Consider the following 15,308-nt stretch of genomic DNA (forward strand, 5'->3'; position numbering starts at 1 on the left):
TGAACAAGTGGATGGTATTCTCATGACATTTTCAATAGGCATAGTGATCTAAGACATATTCAGCAGCTGCGGTTTTGGCCATTGAACAAAACTCTTGAAGAAAAATATAATTTTCCTGAACAAGATGCAAATGATTTTGCTGATTTTCTCATTCCACTGTTAGACTTTGTACCACTGAAGTGCCCCACTGCAGAACAAGCTCTTCTTCACCCATGGTTTAATGTTGTACCTCGGCTGCTTGAACCGTCACTGCACTCTGGGCAAACTAATAATTGTAATAAGGCTCTCCTGGAAAAGAAGACAAGTGACAACAGTGCAATAGAGGCTGTGAAGAATGTTGAAGTAGCAATGGGAAATATCACCATTGAAGGTAGTCAATTAGATGATGCCAGAAAGTCTATAAATCTATTTGGAGTGCCGAGTTTGGCTCAAACAGTCCCAAATCAGCCCATTCAATCTTTGTCCATTGGGATAGATTACCAAGTGTATTCTCTGCATTAGTATTGGAAACGTTTGGCGTGGCTCTCTATGCTGGTTTGAAACATTGAAGGTTGCGAACTGAGTTTTATTTATTTTATATTATTTTTGATGAATTGAGTTGATCTATTGAAGTTTAAAAATGACTCAAATTGACAATTTATTAGATTTATTGAGAACACTAATTATGTCAACTACTGAAAGCATAATCAACATTAGCGAGGAATCTCTTTTTGACATTCAAACTTGCTTGCAACATACACAAGAGAAGATTGATTTTTTGTAGCTTGAATCTCAGCTTCAGCATGATGAGTTACAACAATATAAGCATCAAGACACCTATCAACAGAAAATAAGAAATGTTGATCTAGTACCAAATGAAGGAGCGAATTTGCATGTCGATGTAAATGTTCAGGTTCCACTTCCTAAGCCCATCATCAGACCTTGGGAAGAGCTTGTACATAACAAGCATAGAATAGGCCTTGGATATGATAAGGAGGTTTCCTTTCATATTCCAGATTACTCAAATCCCATTTAGTTTTAGAGTGTTGGATTCCTTCATGACAGTTCACCTTCAACTGTTCCAGATTCTTCTCCTCTTCCACAACAACAACAACAGATTGCGAAATTCCAACATTGTGACCGGGTTGGCCATATGAAAGATCACTGTTTTGATTTTCATCCATGTAAGCATTGTCACAAAACCAATCATTCTTCAAACAAAACTTCAAAAACAAACCTCGTACAAGAACAAAGATTCATCTTGGATGGATGACTTCTTGGAAATGGGCATTAATAGCCAAGAAGATATTTCAATCATATGTCCGAACTTGTTCTAGAGTATTGAATAGTCTTGCAGTTGATTTTTCTCCATCATCTTAGCTTGTATCTGACAGGGGGGAAATGATGGTCATCTACAAGCTTCAAAGCCACATCAAGCGTGCCTAAGCCACAACCTTCCTACCAAATTCAGAGTTGTAGCCAGAGACAAATATGCCCCTCAGCATGCCTTCAGTCGATGATACCTCTTCAAATAATTGGGGACACTTCCTCTAGCAGAATACTTCAGCTTCTTGCTAGTTTTGGAAGAGTTATAGGAATTTCATTAATCATTCCATAGTTGTTTGTCATCCTTAAACCATCACAGGCTGAGACCTCCCTTTTCAAGTTGAGGTTCTCCCTTTTATGCAGGGTGAGACCTCCCTTTCATGGTTGAAGGTTTCCTCTTCAAAACATCAGGAGCACTTCCTCTAGCAGGAGACCCGAGCTTCATGCTAGACTTGGAAGATTTCTGAGAAATGCACTAAGCATTCCAATGTTGGTGGTCATCCTTAAACCACCCTCCTTATACCATCATTTTAGAGAGCACATTCATCCTATTGCTGCCATGCATGTTTTTGCACATTTTGTATTACAACTCTCTTCTTGGACTCATACATACCCCTTCAGATTAAGGGGGGGAATGTTGGACACCTAATCCTCTATGGGTTGGTGTAGAATGTGAACGTCCACGAGAGTCCAACAGACCTTGGGATGTGGATCCCAACAGCCACACAAATGTAATATACATGTATATCATGTCAATAATAATGAATTCAATGTTTATCATTTTACATTCCATGTGACTTTAACATTTGTTCATGTCTTTCATTATTTTTCTTTAAGACAACTACAACAATAGTATGCTCAGAAGCAAATGAGAAAATGAGAAAATATTTTGTAAAATCTAGGCTTATCAATCCAGGAGCCTAGGTTAAGCCTTATTTTACCTTATCAAATGACTGTTTAGCCTCAATGTTCCACTTTACCTCAATATATTTTCTCAACATGTTTATTATATTATTTAAAACCTCTACTAGATTAGGAATGAATCTCCTCAGAAAAGTGATTTAGCCAATGAAAGATTGAACTTCCTTTACATTTGTAGGGGGATTTGTTTTTAATATAGCTTCAATTCTGCTAGGATCTATTTTGATTCCTTCCTTTGAAATGATATGTTCGAGTAGTTTTACTTCTTGTAAACCAAAAAATGCTTTCTTTGGGTTGAGGGAAATACCAGTTCTCCTACATTTTTCAAAGACTCTCCTTAGGTGAGGTAAGTGTTCCTCATATGTTTTCGAAAAAGTAGTGATGTCATCAAGATATATGACTATAAATCGACCCATTTCATCTGCAAAGGTAAAGTCTATGGTTCTTTGGAAAGTGTCACCAACATTCATTAGACCAAAAGGCATATTCACAAACATAAAATTCCCCAAGGTGTAGTAAAGGTTGTATTTTCTTGATCTTCAAGATGTACTAGGACTTGATTATAACTAGAAAAGCCATCTAAAAGAGAAATTATACTAGCTTCAACCACCTTCTGCAAAATGTGATACATCTTAGGCATAAGGTAATTATCTTTCAAAGAGGATTTATTAAGATTTCGAAAATCAATACAAAGTCTGATTTCTCCAGTCTTTTTCATAGTTGGAAGTAGATTAGACACCCATTTAGAATATCTTAATGACATTATGATCTTGGAATCATACATCATTTTGACCTCTTTTTCAGTTACACGCATAACCCTTAGGATGATTCTCTTTAATTTCTACTTAGAAGGCATGTGGTCTTCTTTTAAGGGAATATTATGTTGTATAATGCTGGTTTCATAGGATTTTGAATCCTCATAATCCCATGCAAACACATCTATGAATTATTTGAACAAGTGTATGTACTTTAGCTTTTTTGCTGGGGCTATAGATTTGGAAAATTTAATCATCTTAGGTTCTTGTTTAGTTCCAATGTTACATTCTTCAACTCCAGGTCCAGTAGGTTCAATTTTAGGCTTTTTGGCTACGTCATTAAAGTTAAATAAATCTTCTAAGGGGGGGTAATCCTCGAGGCAAAACATTTTCTTTCAAATGTAAAATTTATGATTCTTCTTTTTCTTGATCTATATCTTTCAAATCTAATTTAGTCACACCGTTATGTACAAAATATTCTAGGTCAACTTCTATGTCTATTTTAGGATATTTAAACTCATCTTTTGATTGCGAATAACTTTCAATACGGGCATCATTTCCAAAAACTTTCTAGTATCTATTATTATCTCATACTGTAGGTCTATTCTTTACATCAACAATATATTGGTGACTAGGGTGATATGGAATTTTAGAGGTACTAGCAAGACCATCAGGTAAGATATTTTGTTCTCTAGGGACCACAGGGAGGGTAAACTTAATAAATGACTCCAAAAAATCCAAAACAACATTCCTATATGCCCTCATCCTTGGTTGTTTAGCAAAATATTCCCCTTTAATTTGTTTTATTACTAGTTCGGAATATCCATGTATTGCAATTCGCTTAGCAGCAAGCTTCTTTAAAATTTGTAACCCTAAAATTAAGGCTTCATACTCGGTTACATTGTTGGAACATTGGAAATTTAATTTATATGAATGGAACTTTGAGTGACTAGTTTGTGAATTTGAAACCCATGTGCCTGCCCCTGATCCTTCTTTACTAACAACAACTTCAAAATTTAAATTCCACAAAGGTTCATTTGGTTCACCATGTTCTCTGATTATCTGTTTGGCATTACTCAGCCTAACATAAGTCATTTTTTTTATTGGGAACATGTTCCTGTATTTTTCCATCATTATACAAAATAAAACAATCAAGATATGAATGGACTGAATATAAGGGATAATTATGAGGCTATCCTAAGTAGTAACCATAAATTTCATGATTTTTTCCTTTTATAGTCTCCTATTTTGACCAAATGCTCGAATTGTAGCATAGGTCATATGCATTTGGAGGGTTCCCTAGAGTTTAGCTCCCCATGAACGAGACAGTAGCATGCCATATTTAGGGGGTATGTCAGCAACAACTATGTCCATTACCACGCTTTTGGCTGGTATTTGCACTAAGTTGACACACAAATCCTTAATAAGTCCAAGGCATTTTACTTTACTTGAATCAAATGAATACAAATCTTTACCTCATCTAGTGATATCTAGTCCCAATTTTTCCATGATAGCCCTAGGCATGAGATTGTGGGATGCCCTTCAGTCAAGCATTGCATTATGTAACATGAGTTAGATTAGGTGACATGACATGGAAGAGAAGATTGGGTTTGAAAATAGGTCTAGGTGTGTCTCCAATTGAACAAGAATAATTTCTCTACTAGAAATATTTTTTAGTTTTTCCTGTTATTGGGTTTTCTTAGGGTAAATTTTGTCTTCTCTTGTGTTTTATGACATCTAATATTATACTATTCTTTATGGTTTGATTTTTCAAGTATAATTGTTGAATTATATATTGGAATATGCTAAAATAATATATACATCAAAAGTACTTATCAAAATTTCAAAAATAGTGTGCTAGCCCTAATTGCACTAAGAAAATCACCATGGTATGAGAGCCTTGGTGAGGGAGAAAAGAAAATTGAGATCACTTTGACAACACCCTAGAAATAACTTTATTCAAGTTATTCTTGCATATTGGTTTTAATGTCTATGTCTATGGAATCTAGAAGCAAGCTAGAGGGAGCATCAAACTTTATAGCTTGCAACGAATGGATAAACATTCTTGTTGCTAGGAACAAGGTTTTGAATGTTGTTATAGGGAAGGTTATTGAACCAAAAGATGATGCAAGAAAATAAAAGTTCAAGTAAGATGACATCAATGCTATGAGAATCATAGTAGAATCCATTGGGGATCATTCGACTCCCTACATTGCAAAACTTGATATGTCAAAGAAGATCTTCAACACCCTAATGAATCCATAAGATATAAAGAATGTGGTTTAATAGATGAGCTTGAGGAATGAATTCTGATGTAGAAGGATGACTAGTGATGAAATTTTGGTATCTTACTTTGTAACGATTTCTCAAATAAGAGATTAAATTCAAGTAATTGGAGAATACAACCCTGATCAACAACTAGTGATGAAAACACTCAATGGACTTCCTAGTTCATGGGATTCTTTTTTAGTAGGTATAAGCATTGGATGAAGCTCCTAACTTTGAACAGATATGGGAACCATGTGATCAATAAGACGCTATGTTACTAACAAAATATCATCAAGATGAGGAAGTCCAATCCCTTGTAGCTCGTTTTAAGAATAAGTGAAAGAATAAATTTGGATCTCAACAAAAAAAAATAGTAAAAGGATATTCTGTCTCTAATAAGAATAAATAATGTCCTAATATGGGTAAGAAGAAAAGGGAATGGAAATAGTATGCTTCTTCAGTAGAAGTTGAGGAAGATGGAAAGATAATTTTCCTTGAAGATGAAGATGACATGTGGTTGTTAGATAGTGGAATGTCAAGGCACATGACTAGAAGGCATGGGGATATTTTAAGCATGATAGAATAAATTTTGTCCGAAAGGGTTGAATTGGGAGGAAATAATAGCTATGCATTCAAAGGAGTTGGAAAGGACTCCATATATATCGAAACCAATAAGTGTGTACATCGTAACAATTTCCTTTATGTAGTAGTTTTGAAAAAGAATCTTGTCTTTATTTCTTGATTAGAATATAAAGGAGATAGAGTTCCTATTGTGGATGGCAATCTACATTTTTGGTCAAATGGGTCTAGTGTAGATGATTATAGGGTTATTGTGATTCTTGATGGAAGAGTTTGTAGACATGTAAGTCAACCAGATCAAGCACTTGTACATGAAAAAATAGATCCAAGTGAATTATGTCACCGAAGGTATGGACATCTTCATTTTAGATCATTGCCTTAAATAAGTGAAATAGTTCTAGGGGACCTTGAACTAAAAATTAAGAATGATGGTGTATTCAAAGGTTGTGATCTTTGTAATAGAATCAAGAAAAAAATTTGAAATAGTGACAATACATATAAGGAAGCCTTGGAATTGATTGATTTTTATGCATGTGGTTTGATTTTCATAAAATCGCTTGGTGGTTTGTTGTATTGCATGACACTTATTGATGAATTCTCCTGTAAGGCATGGGCATATCTAGCAAAGACAAAATATGAGGTAGTTGAAAAGTTCTAGGGTATATCTATGAAAGACAAAATATGAGGTAGTTGAAAAGTTCTAGGAATTCAAAACTAAAGTGGAAAGCTTGACAAACAAAATGACTAAGATTTCGAGATCTGATAATGGAGGAGAATACACCTCGAAGGAGCATGTTGATTTCTGTAGGCATGCTTGGATTATCAGGGAGGTAATTTCTCCCTATAATCCAAAACAAAATCGTGTACGAGAATGAAAGAACAAGTACATTGAAGAATGTTTCAAGGCCATGATGCATGATTTGGACCTGCCATTTTTCTTATGGGTGGAAGCATTATCGATATTTGTGTCCATTCAAAATCAAATTGCTCATAGAGTTATGGAAGGTATGACTCTTGAAGAAACCGTATGTAAAAGGAAACTAGAGGTAGGGCACATGATAATATTTAGTTATCCTATATATAATTGTGTTTCTAAGAATAAGAAAAACTAGCTTGATCCTTTATAAAATAAAGGGATATTCGTTGGATACAATAAATCTTCAAAGGCCTATAGAATATACATTCCATAGCAGTGACAGATTAGAGTTAGTTGAGATTTCACCTTTAGTGGGAAAGTAGATTATTGGAGGTCTAAGAAAGTCTATATATATTCCTAGGATAATGTAAATAAAAAGGCCTCAAGGAAGAAGCATTCAAGTTCTACAAAATGTACTGGAAGGCCCAAAGGCCCTCAATATCCAACAAAACTAGTCATAGTTTTAGAGATCAAGAAGAGACTAGAATGGCTTAGATCCACATTGGAAAAGTAAGAAGGACATGGCACCCATCATGTCACATCTAGAGAGTTGAAGAAACCTAAAAGATTTCCTAACTATGTAGCTCTTATGAAAAATATCATTAATGAAGAGTCTTTCACATATGAAGAAACAACTAGCCAACAAGTGTATAAGGAATCTATTAATGAAGGGTACCAATTAAGCATGGAGAATTATGTTTGAGAAATTATGCCAAGGCCTAAAGGGAAGTCAATATTCACTTGCAAATACATATACATGATTAAGAATGTTGCAGATGTGAGTATTCAAAAATCCAAGGCATGATTTATGGATATATGATTCTCCCAAAAGAGGGGGAAGACTATGATGAGACTTCTTTTGCATCTTCTAGCTACACCTACACTATATCCATAATTTCACTTGCTTCTTCAATGGTATGGGAACTATAGTAGATGGATATAAAGACTTCTTTCCTTAATGGAGAAAATTAGGAAGAGGTGTACATAGATCAAACTCAAGCATTTGAGGTATATGGAAAGGAGTATCGTGTTTCTAGTTTGAAAAAGGCCTTGTATGGACTCAAGCAAGCTCCAATACCTTGGTATTCTCATATCTATAGTTATCTTCTAAGACTAGGATTTAACAAAAGAGAATCCTATCCAAACCTTTACTTTAAAGTTTTGAAGAATGCACCCATGATCTTGTTTTATATGTTGATGTTTTCTTCAGATAGGTGCTAAGCCTCTTATCATTTAGTGCAAAAAGGCTCTTATCATTATTTTGAAAAAAAAGTTCCAGTAATTAGGACAGTGTTTGACACTTCTCCTATGTACATACAAGGAGATTAATGAAATGAAAACAGCTCTTATCTCGGTAAAAAATTGATTCAATGAATTTCCTAGTCAATTAGGGTTAAGTTATACCTACAATAGTTCTATGTAAGGTGTTACCTCCTGAAAGAGAAGCCATAAAGTGAAGAGATTATTTCAACACAAGCCATAATTTACATTTGAAATAAAAGAAAAAGAAATGGGAAATGAAATGGAAAATTATATACACAGGCAGGGTTGCATTTAAGGGTGTTTATCACACTGCAAGTTCTTTTTCCAATGTTATCGGAGTAAACATCAAATGATGTGGTAGGTTTACAATATCATCCTTTTATAAAGCAAGTAATCCTATGAGAAACCAAATTTTAAACAACTTAAGGGAATTCAAAGAGTTCTTTTAGATGAAAAAGTTCTCAGCTCGAAAAATTGGAAAGAAAAATTAAGCCCTCACTTATCGAAATTACTTGTGAGAAATTGCTAAAGCACAATATCTCCAACATGGCAGCATTAGATTAATTTGTTGGTGGGATTCTATTGCGAAATTTTTTATTAGCCTTCTTGAATAATGTTGAAACCCTTAGGGTTTGAAATTAGTGTGTAGATCCATTTCCCCTTCGGGAACAGGTTCACAATGAACCATCATCGACATCATTCTGTGGGTAGTTACCCTAATCCTCATCGACTTAATCCTCGTCGTCCCTTTTTAAAAATAAATCTCAAATGCTGAAATAAATACTCGAAGGGGAAACACCAGAGGTAAGGGAAACATGTAAACCAAATGACACTATACGTGACTATTATCGAGGTGGCAGTGATTTATAATTGAAAATTCTCAAATATGCAACGGTCCACCAAGGTGGAAAACCATGTAATAGTATATTGAGAACCTAACGTTCCATGTATATGCATGAAGGATGTAGTGTAGTGCATAAGGGGTAGTCTTATGGGGGTAAGCATCATGGATATTTGTGTACATTCAAAATCAAAGTGCTCATAGAGTTATGGAAGGTATGACTCTTGAAGAAACCTTCTCTAAAAGGAACCCAGAGGTACGATGCATGAGAATATTCAACTGTCATATAGATAATCATGTTTATAAGGATAAGAGAAACAAGCTTGAGCCTTTATAAAAGAAAGGGATATTTATCGATATAGTGAATATTCAAAAGCCTACAGAATATACATTCCACAACAGTGACGAAGTGAAGTCAATTGAGATGTCACCTTCAATGGAAAATTAGCTTATTGGAGGTCTAAGGAAGTATCTATGTATTCCATGGATGAAGTAAATAAGGAGGGCTCATGGGACAAGCATTCAAGTTCTACAAAATGTACCCGAAGGCCCTCAAAGATCAAGGAAAGACTAGAATGGCCTAGATCTATGTTGGAAAAGGAAGAAGGGCATGCAGCTACTGATGGCACATGTAGAGAGATAAAGAAACCTAAAGCATTTCCTAACAATGTAGCTCTTATCAGAAAGCTCATTCATGAAAAATATTTCACATATGAAGGAACAACTAGTCAGAACTTGTACGATGAATCTATGAATGAAGGGTGCAAATTAATCATGAAGAATGATGTTCAGGAAATTATGCCAAGGCCTAAAGGGAAGTCAATATTCACTTGCAAATAGATATACTCTATTAAGCATCTTGCAGATATCAGTGTTGAGAAATACAAGGCAAGATTCATGGCTAGATGATTCTCCCAAGAAAAGGGGAAGACTATAATGAGACTTTTTCTCCAACTTCTTTGTACACCTCCATTAGATCCATAATTTCACTTGCTTCTTCTATGGGATGGGAAATATAGTAGATGGATGTAAAAGTTTCTTTCCTTAATGGAATAAATTAGGAAGAGGTGTACATAGACCAAACTCAAGGATTTGAGGTATATGGAAAGGAGTATCATGATTCTAGTTAGAAAAAGGCTTTGTATGGACTCAAGCAAGCTCCAAGACCTTGGTAGGCTCATATCTATATCTTATGAGAATAAGATTTAGCAAAAGAGAATCTTATCAAAAACTTTAAGATTGTCAGGAATGCACCTGTCATCTTGTTTTTATATGTTGATGGATTTTTTCAGACAAATGCTAAGCCTGTTATCATTTAATGCAAGAAATCTCTTATCATTCTTTTGAAAAAAAACTACCAGTAACTAGGACAGTGTTTGATTCCTCAGTAAGACACTGATTCAATGAAACAATATGTCCGTTGATTTAAAAGCTAGCAAACAGTTATCAGTCTCTATCGTCTTGAGAAGATAGTAAGCCAACCATTAAATTAAATATTGTCAACGACAGGACAGAATGATGATATTATTAATAGCATTATTCTAAAAACACAACTGTCTCCTCCGCAGCTTAGTGCTTTGCCTTTTACTTTTCAAGATTTGAAAATCTTACCATTCCCGTTCAGTTCTTTGCTTTTTGCTTTTCAAGATTTGACGGTCTGTTGTTTTGCTATTTTTAAAGGGAGGATGGGCTTGCTTGTGAACAACTAGATATTTGATCCCTTCGCGAGGATTCCTAACACTCTGAGTCACGATTGAGGGTGATCGTTCAATTATATTTTGAAGACACTCTGTTGGATCACCAATTATTTCAATTTTAGGAGGATGATTGTATTTAGAGGATGCTCTGTTCGAAGACCCATAATTAAAAAATAATTAATATGTAAAAAAATATGTAATTAAAAAAATATTATGTGCAATTATTTATAATTAAATTAAAATAAATTTTAAATAATTAAAATTAAAATTTAACCATTATAAATTCTACTTAAAACATATTAATTAGTTATCTTAATAAATAAATATAATAATAATATAAAATTATTTGAAATATAATTATTACAACTATATATTTAAATATTATATTAGAATGGGATGGAAGAAATAAATTATTGTTTTTTTATTTTTATTTTTGCGAGCTTGTGAAGAAAAAGCATTATTTTTCAAAATATTACCATTACCGTTCAGCGCTTTGCTTTTAACTTTTCAACATTTTAAAATCTTACCATTATCGTTCGGTGCTTTGCTTTTTGCGTTTCAAGATTTAACGGTTAAGTGCATTGCTTTTTGCTATTCAAGATTTGACCGTCGGTTGTTTTGTTAATTTTAAAGGATGGGTTTGCTTGCCAGAAACTATTCAGTGCCAAAACTATTTTCTATCGATTTAGCCTTAAAAGGGATTTACCCTTAAAAAGGATTTATCCATATGGGCTTCTAGTGCCTCTCTGATCCGATCTGCAGAGCTTCGCTATCCGTTAGGTTTGTGTTTTGATATCTATGCCGCATCAACATTTTGTATCGATATTTTTTTTCCCTGCCGGAAGTTGAATATATGTGTTTTTTAATCGAAGATATGTGAAGAACGATACTGCACGATTTGTGCACCATTGTATTCACACATGATTTGTTATTTACATGGTTTTGTTGTTATGGATTTGAACGGAAAGAGCTCACTTCACGAGATTGTCACTTGTATGATTTTGTTACTTTGCTTCATTATCCAATTTCAAAATATTTTCAGTATAGATAAAATATTCTCAAATCTATTTTCCTAATTTCAAAAATTAATTTCAAAATGGATCACAAAGTTAAATTTACCGACTAAAAAATAAACATAAGAAATAATTTTATAAAGTTGTTGAAATAGTTGGAACTTCTAATATATTTTCAAAAATTAATTTCAAAATGGATCACAAAGTTAAATTTACCAACTAAAAACTAAACATAAGAAATAATTTTATAAAGTTGTTGAAATAGTTGGAACTTCTAATATATTTTAGGCTTTTTATTTATATTGTAATAAAGGTTTAATTTGTCTAACCACTTACTTTAGATTAACTAACTACTTGCAAATGAATTCAAATTGTATTTTTATATTTTACAATTATACTCTTACATTTTAGAATTATGTTTTTTATTGATATTTGCAAATTGCGATGATGATGATGATGGTTAACGTCCACTGAGACCAAACTTTGGTCTATCAGACCTAAAGAAACGAATTATTTAGTTTGATTTAAGATTTTATTCCTACTCTCAAAAAGCTTGGAGAGAAGCCTTCCGAGCTCACTATAATTTTGACAACATAAAAGGCTAGGAAGATGAGTATTGCAACAAAGATTTTGAAACTATCTAATATCTTTTATATCTTACAATTATACTTTTATATTTTAGAATTTATTTATTTATTTATATCTTATAACATTTTGCAAGTTAGACTTAGGTTTTATAAAATTCAATGTATTTTCCTTTTCAAATTGGATATTAATATATTTATGTTATTTTATATAAATTTTGTGATATTTAATATTTTTTAATGAAATTTACTTTATTTTATTTTTTTAAATGATTTTAAAATTTAGCTAATTAATATGTTATTAATTTTTACACTTATATTTTATTAATAGTAAAATGTAGTATGGTAACTTTTCTAATTAAAATAATATAACTTATAATAATAAAATGCTTTAATTTATATAATATACAGTGACAATGCATTTATATTTAAATTTATATGATAAAATTAAAGTGTAATGTAAGTTTTTATTTTATTTGATTTTCAATATATGTTTTATTAAATGTTTCAACTACAACATGTATGTGTGTGTAAACTCTTATAAATCTATCTTGAATTATAGTAGGCTAAGCTAAGCTTAAGTGAACTATGATAGACTAATCTAGACTACACTACAAAAGGGTAAAATAGGTTAAAACGGGCTAGGCTATTCTATAAGAAGCTCACGTAAGCTAAAGTAGGCTATGCTAGCCTAGGCTAAGTTAAAGAGAGATAAAGTAGGCCAATGTAGGCTAGGCTAGGCCAGTATAGGCTAGGCTAGAGTAGGTTAGGTTAGGTTGGTTGGGTTAGGGTAAAGTAGGCTAGAATAGGTTAGGATAAGCTAGGTTAGAGTAGGCTAGGCTATAGCAGTCTAGGCTAGAGTAGGCTAGGCAAGCCTAAGCTAGGTTAGAGTAGGCCAAGCTATGCTATAGTAAAATAGGCTAGAGTAGGCTAGGCTACGATAGAGTAGATTAGGTTAGGCCAGACTAGAGTACGTCAGGATAGAGTAGGCTAAGTTAGGTTAGTCTATAGTAGGAATGTGAAGTCAAGGCTAGGCTAGAGTAGGCTAGGTGAGAGTAGGCTAAGATAGGTAAGGCTAAGCTAGGTTGGAGTAGGCTAAGCTAGGAAAGTATAAGTTAGGTTAGGCTAGAGTAGGCTTTGCTATGCTATAATAGGATACACTAGTTTAGAGTATGTTAGGAAAGGCTAGAGTAGGTTAGGCTATGGTATAATAGGCTAGAGTAGGGTTGGCTATTGTGTGGTAGGCTAGGTTAGGCAAGCGTAAACAAGGCTAGGATATGCTACACTAGAGTTCAATAAGATGGGCAAGGCTAAACTAGGGTAGAGTAGGATAGGGCAAGTTAGTCTAGAGTTGGTTAGTCTAAGTAACACTAGGCTAGGTTAAGCAAGAGTAGGATAGGCTAGGCCAGAGTAGCATATGCTAAAGTAGGCTATGCTAGAGTAGTCTAGGATAGGCTACACTAGGATAGGCTATAGTAAGTTATGCTATCGTAGAGGAGGTTAGGCTAGGCTAGACTAAAGTCGGTTAGGTTAGGATAGTCTAGAATAGTCTAGGCTATACTAGGCTAGGCCAAGCTAAGCTAGAGTACGCAAGGCTGGGATATGTAAGAGTAGGCTAGGGTACACTAGACTATGTTAATGTAGTCTACGCTAGAGTAGGCAAGGCTACCCTGGCTTGGGGTAGGCTAGGCTAGGCTAGCAGAGAGTGGGAAAGGCTATGAAAATGTAGGTTAGGTTAGGCAAGACCAAGCTAGGATAGGCTAGAGCAGGCTATGCTAGACTAGGCTACACTGGAGTAGGCTAGGCTATAGTAGGCTAGGCAAGCCTAGACTAAGATAAAGTAGTCTAGGCTAGGATGGGTTGACTATACTATAGTAGGTAGCTTAGGCTAGGCTAGAGTAGGCTCAACTAGGGTAGAAGAGGTTAGGCTAGGCTAGGGTAGTCAACAATAGGCTAGGTTATCATAGGTGAGGATATGCTAAGTTAGATTAGGTTATTCTAGGCCATGCTATCCTATAGTACGCTAGGCTAGGCTAGGCCAGCCTAGGATGCAATAAGCTATGCTAGAGTAGGCTAGGCTACGCTAAGATAGAGTAGGCTACTCTAGAGTAGTATATGCTCGAGTAAGGTATGCTAGGAAAGATTAGGCTATGGTTGGCAAGGCTAGGCTAGACTAGGATAGCATAAGATAATATCTAAAGTAGGTTACAATAAGCAAGGATAGAGTACTCTATGATGAAGTAGCCTACAAAAGGCTAGGTTAGCGAAGAGTAAACTAGGTTAGCCTAGAGTAGGCTAGGCTAGGCTAGAGTAGATTAAGCTAAGCTAGGGTAGAGTGAGTTATGCTAGGATAGGATAGAGTAAGATAGGCTATGGACTATAATTGTGGTCACGAGTCCATGAGTATTGGTCCAATAATTTATAGTATTGGTACAAGTAAATATATCACATAATGTTGAATTCATTGATAAGGAACATGTAATTGAAATATTGGTTCTCCCTAGTTAAGATGCACTGTATGGAATTCTTGATATATGAAACCAATTTTCTAATTAATACCTAGCAGGTTATGCTAAAAGAAAGAAACCTTATTTGTAGAAATATTGCTAGAATTTTTCTAATGAATCCATGGGTTAGAATGACATGATTTGGTGATGACACTCATATTATGAATCATGATTGTACATTTTCTTAGTCCATTGAGTGCATGGATGCTTGTATCCAACAATTAATTGCATGATTGAATTTCATGAAAATAAAACAATTCTAGTAATTTTGAGGAATTTTTGAGTAGTGGAATGAGTGGCATGAATTCCTCATCCTATGAAGCAATGTTGAATATACTTACTCATGAATTTAGAGATATGTATCTTACATTCATATAACTTTGACATGGAATGAAAATTGTTGATAGGTTGTGTAACAAGAATTCAATGTGTTATTTTGCTCAAATCCTTTTGAGATACTGACAAAAAAAAAAAAAATCCATACTTCTAAGATTAAAATTACATGGAATTTCACAAAAGTTTTATATAAAAATAAAATATTAGATAATTTTTACAATATTAAAAGAATTCAACCCCAATGAAAGTGTTATAAAAAATATGTATTCTTCATCTTAATGGAAATTTGATAATTTAACCTTTTTTGGAAATCTTTGAGCACT

The 15,308-nt window shown here is 34.0% G+C and overlaps 1 pseudogene; it reads right to left on the bottom strand.

Annotated features, from left to right (window-relative positions):
• Nucleotides 1-692: 692 nt before the first annotated feature.
• The window catches only part of LOC149261899 (receptor-like protein 4), a 62,000-nt pseudogene continuing 47,384 nt past the window's right edge, over nt 693-15,308 (bottom strand).

Source organism: Pinus tabuliformis, chromosome 6 (assembly GCF_031772625.1).
Source record: "Pinus tabuliformis cultivar Carrire ecotype Pingquan chromosome 6, CPIR1, whole genome shotgun sequence".
Classification (NCBI taxonomy): Eukaryota; Viridiplantae; Streptophyta; class Pinopsida; order Pinales; family Pinaceae; genus Pinus; species Pinus tabuliformis.